This window comes from Saimiri boliviensis, chromosome 12, assembly GCF_048565385.1.
Source record: "Saimiri boliviensis isolate mSaiBol1 chromosome 12, mSaiBol1.pri, whole genome shotgun sequence".
NCBI lineage: Eukaryota > Metazoa > Chordata > Mammalia > Primates > Cebidae > Saimiri > Saimiri boliviensis.
Genome location: NC_133460.1, coordinates 77,927,265 through 77,933,153, shown reverse-complemented (window position 1 = coordinate 77,933,153; position 5,889 = coordinate 77,927,265). Strand labels below are relative to the sequence as shown.

General features: G+C 41.6%; 1 pseudogene; it reads left to right on the top strand.

Annotated features, from left to right (window-relative positions):
- The first annotated feature begins 901 nt into the window (after positions 1–901).
- On the top strand, positions 902–1,482 carry LOC101030577 (60S ribosome subunit biogenesis protein NIP7 homolog; annotated as a pseudogene).
- The last annotated feature ends 4,407 nt before the right edge of the window (positions 1,483–5,889 follow it).

The window sequence follows — 5,889 nt, the reverse complement described above, 5'->3', positions numbered from 1 at the left end:
GGATGGGATTAATAGCAGATGAGACACTGCAGAAGAAAATAATAAATTTCAATAAATAGCAATAAAAGCGACCCAAAATGAAACAAATAAAAGAGAATTTTAAAAATGCAAACAGCATCAGTGAGCCATGAGATTACTTCAAGCAGTTCCCAAAGAAGAGGAAAGAGAAAAAAGAAAAAATAATTGAAGAAATAATGGCTAAAATGTTACAAAATTGATGGAAAGAATAAACCCACAAATCCAAGAAGCTCAACAAACTCCAAGCAGAAGGAATTTGGAGAAAACTGCTTCAAAGTACATTATAATAAAAATGTTCCCAACCAGTATTAAAGAAAAAGTCTTAAAAAGCATTCAGAGGAAAAAAGACACATTAAGTACAGAGAAACAGAAGAACAGCAATAAATGTCCTGTTAAAAACGATGCAAACGAGTAAGACAGTGGTGCAGTGCCTTTAAAATACTGAAACCAAAAAGCTGTTTATCTAAAATTCTCTACTTGGTAAAAATATCTTTCAGAGACAAAAGCAAAATAAAGACTTTATTAGGCATACAAAAGCTGAAAGACTTAATTACATGAAAGGGTTTTGTGTGTGTGTGTGTGTGTGTGTGTGTGTGTGTGTGTGAGTGATGGAGTCTCACTCTTGTTGCCCAGGCTGGAGTGCAATGGTGCAATCTTGGTTCATTGCAACTCCACCTCCCAGGTTCAAGCAATTCTCTGCCTCAGTCTCCCAAGTAGGTAGGATTACAGGCACCCACCACCACACCTGGCTAATTTTTGTATTTTTAGTAGAAACAGGATTTCACCGTATTGGCCAGGCTGATCTTGAACTCCCAACTTTGTGATCCGCATGCCTTGGTTTCCAAAGTGCTGGGATTACAGGTGTGAGCCACCATACCCGGCCATGAAAGGTTTTTTTAAAAAAATTCACGAGGATTCAGTGTTCTACTCGAGCGGGAAAATTCGGCCCTTGGCTGAAGAGGAGATTCATGTAATGTTTGAGAAGATCATTAAATACATCAGGGAGAATCTGCTGCCAGTGGACAGGCCCAACAGCAGCTACTCTGTGTAAGTGAGAAGATTCTGAAGTTGGCTGCCAGTATCTCCAGGGACAAACTGGTGTGGCTGGGAACCTGCTTCAGAAAATGCACTGAGACCCACAAGTTTCAGTTGCACATCACAGCTCTAGGTTACCTTGAACCCTATGCCAAGTATAAAGTATGGATATAGCCTAGAGCTTCTTCCTGGAGCCGATCAGTCCTTGCTGTATGGGAACCAGCTGTTGAAGTCTGGTCTAGGTTGAATCATCAAAAATACTCCTCAATGCCAGGGAGTGGCAGTGTGCTCCATGGCAGACATTCCTTGAGTTTTGGGGTGGCGGGAAAATATACACAAGACTGCAGAAAATCGGACCTCATGGTGATTGTGGTATCTTATCCTGCAGACATTAAGGAATATGAGGGGCATGAAATGAAGCTGACTTAAAATGAAGTCGAGGCCTTACAGCTGTGTGGAAGGGCCAAGCTTTTTTCTCTGTGTTTGTGTGGACTATACCACCGTGTTGAACTTTGTCAACACTGTGACCTCTTCAGGGACTTCTCTCTTTACTAGTCTCTCTACCACTGACAAATGCAGGCTGGATTCTTACCGTACAGAAATGGCTTTAAAATGGAGTTTTGGATCTTTGTGTTTGCACTAAATAGAATGTTCTGGTTTGTATTTGAATCAGAGGGCTTCTTGTTCTGAATAACAGGTTCAGAATCACAGGAACTGAGGACAAGAATAGCTTATTGTTATCTGTGATAACACTTTGTTTTCCAAACTCATAATAATACAATGGATTTTCTCTGTTGTTTATTCAGATCATGAAAGATAGATATTGCCATATCGGAATAGTAGGCCACTTCTGGGATTTTACAAATGAAATTTGGCTAAAATAACAAGAGAAATTTATTCAGTTCTTTTTCTATATAGTAAACACTGCATGGTATGGAAGAAAAACTTGGGTTCAAACCCCAGTTCAGCTGCCAACCAGCTATGTGGCCTTGGATGACTCATTCAACTTTAATAAGCTTCATTTTCTTCTGTTTAAAAAAAAACCACAAAACTTATTTTAAAAAGCCTTAATCATTTACCTACAAATGTTTTTTAGAATTAGAAATCAGGCCAAGTGCCGTGGCTCATGCCTGTAATCCCAGCACTTTGGGAGGCCAAGGCAGGTGGACCACCTGAGGTCAGGAGTTCAAGACCAGCCTGGCCAACATGGCAAAAGCCCATCTCCACTAAAAATATAAAAAATTAGCTGGGAATGGTGACACATGCCTGTAATCCCAGCTACTTAGGAGGTTGAGGCAGGAGAATTGCTTGCACCTGGGAGGTGGAGGCTGCAGTGAGCTGAGATTGCGCCATTGCACTCCAGCCTGGGCAACAAGAGTGAAACTCTGTCTCAAAAAAAAAAAAAAAAAAAAAAAAATTAGAAATCATAATTGTAAAGCATCTAGCACAGTGCCTGGGAAATATTAGGTATTGAATAAAAGGTAAGGGTTATTTTTCTAGTAGATATATTAGATATTTCTATTACAATGTGTGGGGTCTTATATAACACACTTTTTAAAAACAATCACTAGAACAAGTCAGAAAATCAGTAAGGATATAGATGAATTGAATAACACTGTCAACCGACTTGACGTAATTCATATTTATAGATCATTCATTCCATCCAACAACAGCAAAATGCACTTTTTCAGAGCACATGGAATATTTACTATGATAGAATATATGCTGATCCATAAAACAAGTCTTAATATATTTGGAAGGATTCAAGTCAAAGTGTGTTCTCTGATCACAATAGAACAAAACTATAAATCAGTAACAGGGAGATATCTGAAAAATTCTCCATGTATTTGAAACAAAATAATGTATTTGAAATAACCCATGAGTCAAAGAAGAAATCAAAAGGAAAATTAGAAAGTATTTTAAAGTGAAGGAAAATGAAAACACACCATTTCAAATTTTGTGCTCAAGAAGCACAAATTTCCTGCTAAAGCAACATTAGAAATTTATAACACTGAAACACCTACTTAGAAAAGTGCGAATGTCTCAAATTAATGACTTCATCTTCCTCCTTAAGAAACTAGAAAAAGAAGAGCAAGTGAAATCCAAAGTAAAAAGGATAAAAGAATAAAGAGTAGATCAAAAATCAATTTTAAAAAAAGGTGGGGTTGGGAGCAGTGGCTCATGCCTGTAATCCCAACACTTTGGGAGGCTGAGGTAAGCAGATCATCTGAGATATGAGGTCAGGAGTTTGAGACCAGCCTGGCCAACATGGAGAAACCCCATCTCTACGAAAAATACAAAAGTTAGTCAGGTGCAGTGGCACTTGCCTGTAATCCCAGCTACTCAGAAGGCTGAGGCAGGAAAATTGCTTGAACCAGGGAAATGGAGGTTGCAGTAAGCTGAGATCACACCATTGCACTCCAGCTCAGGTGACAGTGCAAGACTTCCTCTCAAAAAAACAAAACCAAACCAAAAAACCAGATAAAGAACATAAAAGAAATAAAAGGAAAATCTAATTCTTTGAGAAAAAAAATCAATAAAATTCATAAACCTCTAGCCAGATTGACCAGGAAAAAAGAAGAAAGTACGCAAATTGCCACTAACATAAATGAGAGTGGTGACATCACTACAAACTCTACAGACATTCAAAGAGTAAGACAGTATTGTGAAAAACTTATGCCAATAAACTTGAAACTTAGGGTAAATGGACAAATTCCTTGAAAGACAAAAATTACTAAAGCTCACTCAAGAAGTAATATCACTTAAATAGGCCTATATCTATTAAATACATTGAATTTGTGAGCAAAAACCTTCCCATAAATGTTCAGGCTCAGAGGGCTTCATAGGTGAATTCCACCGAACATTAAAGGACAAAATAATAAAACTTGTGCATAAACTCTTCCAGTAAAGTGGAGAGGAAGGAAAACTTCTTCACTGATCCTGTGACATCAGGACTACTTTGGTACCAAGACAATACAGAAACATTACAGACAACTCGGCATTCTTTTAGAATATAGATACAAAAATTCTCAACAAAATTTTAGCAGGGCCTGTCCCAGTGTCTCATACCTGTGTAATTCCAGCACTTTGGGAGGCCAAGGTGAGAGGATCACCTGAGCCCAGGAGTTTGAGACCACCCTGGGCAACATATGGAGATCTCATCTCTACAAAAAAAAAAGTGTTAATTAGCTTGGCATGGTGGTGGGTGCCTATAGACACAGCTACTCAGCATGGTAAGGTGGGAGGAGCACTTGAGCCCAGGAGGTCAAGGACACTGTGAACCACGATCATGCCACTGCACTCCAGCCTGGGCAACAGAACAAGACCCTGTCTCCAATCAATCAATCAAATGTAATACCACTTTGAAAAACAGTTTGGAAATTTTTTTTTTTTAATAGGTTAGACATATGCCCACTATGTGACCTAGCCATTCCACTCCTAGGAATTTACTCAAGAAAAATGGAGGCATATGCCCATACATATGGGCACTGTACAGAAGTGTCCTTAGCTGCTCAATCAACAACAGCCAAACACTGAACCCTAAATGCCCATGATACCTGAATAGGCCAACACAGTGCGGTCTATCTATACAGGCGTCCCCAAACTTTTTACACAGGGGGCCAGTTCACTGTCCCTCAGACCGTTGGACGGCTGCCACATACTGTGCTCCTCTCACTGACCACCAATGAAAGAGGTGCCGCTTCCTGAAGTGCGGCGGGGGGCTGGATAAATGGCCTCAGGGGGCCGCATGCGGCCCGCGGGCTATAGTTTGGGGACGCCTGATCTATACAATGGAGTATCACTCCACAATAAAAGGAAATAAGGTATACACACGATAGCATGGATGCATCTCAAAATAATTACACTAAAGCAGTTAAAATATTAAATACAAACATAATACATTTTTAATATCTGTCTAGTGTCAGCATTTTCCTTCAGGTTTATTTGTTTTGGGGTTTTTTTGAGATAGAGTCTCACTCTGTCGCCCAGGCTGGAGTGCAGTGGCATAATCTTGGCTCACTGCAACCTCTGCCTCCCGGATTCAAGTGATTCTCCTGCCTCAGCCTCCCAAGGAGCCGGGACCACAGGTGCCTGCCACCATGCCTGGTTAATTTTTGTATATTTAGTAGAGACAGGGTTTCACCACATTGGTCAGGCTGGTCTCAAACTCCTGACCGCAAGTGATCCACCCGCCTCATCCTCCCAAAGTGCTGGGATTACAGGCATGAACCACTGAGCCCAGCCCCAGAATTTCTTGTAGCAGCTATTTTTCTCATGTCCCCTCCCTGCTGCATGGGGCAGGAGATATGGGCTGCAGTAACTATGATCAGCAAGAAACCAGGCTCCAGGCCTCACCCCTAGGTCTCTCCGAGGCCCAATATAGGCTCCAGGGCCTTCCAGCTCCCTGTCTCCAGCAGATTCACTGGAAAGGAAGAATAAACCCCCAACCCTAACTTTGCACCTCCCGCTCTTTGCTTCTCAGCCTGTGCTCCAGCTGCCTTCCCGGCAGCTGGCCCCAAGCAACAGCTTAAAAATCTGTAGTGGGGACCCCCCTCTGTTTCAGGCTCTTCTCTCACCTTCCTAGCTGAAGGCAGCCCCTCCCGTGGCCTCCTTGAGGCCCTCAGAGCTCCAAGCAGTCCGTCTGTCAGTCACTTTTGGGGAAATTCCCTGTCACCCCTCCAGGGAGATTGAAACAGTTTGGTTCTCACCTAAAGCTTCTGTTTGCGTGGAGGAGTTTGTCACACATGCTAATGAACAGAAGGCTGACCCAAGGACAGAAGGGGTGGAGGTGGCTGCTAATGAATTCTTCCTGGCTGCTGTGCTGATAAGATGCAA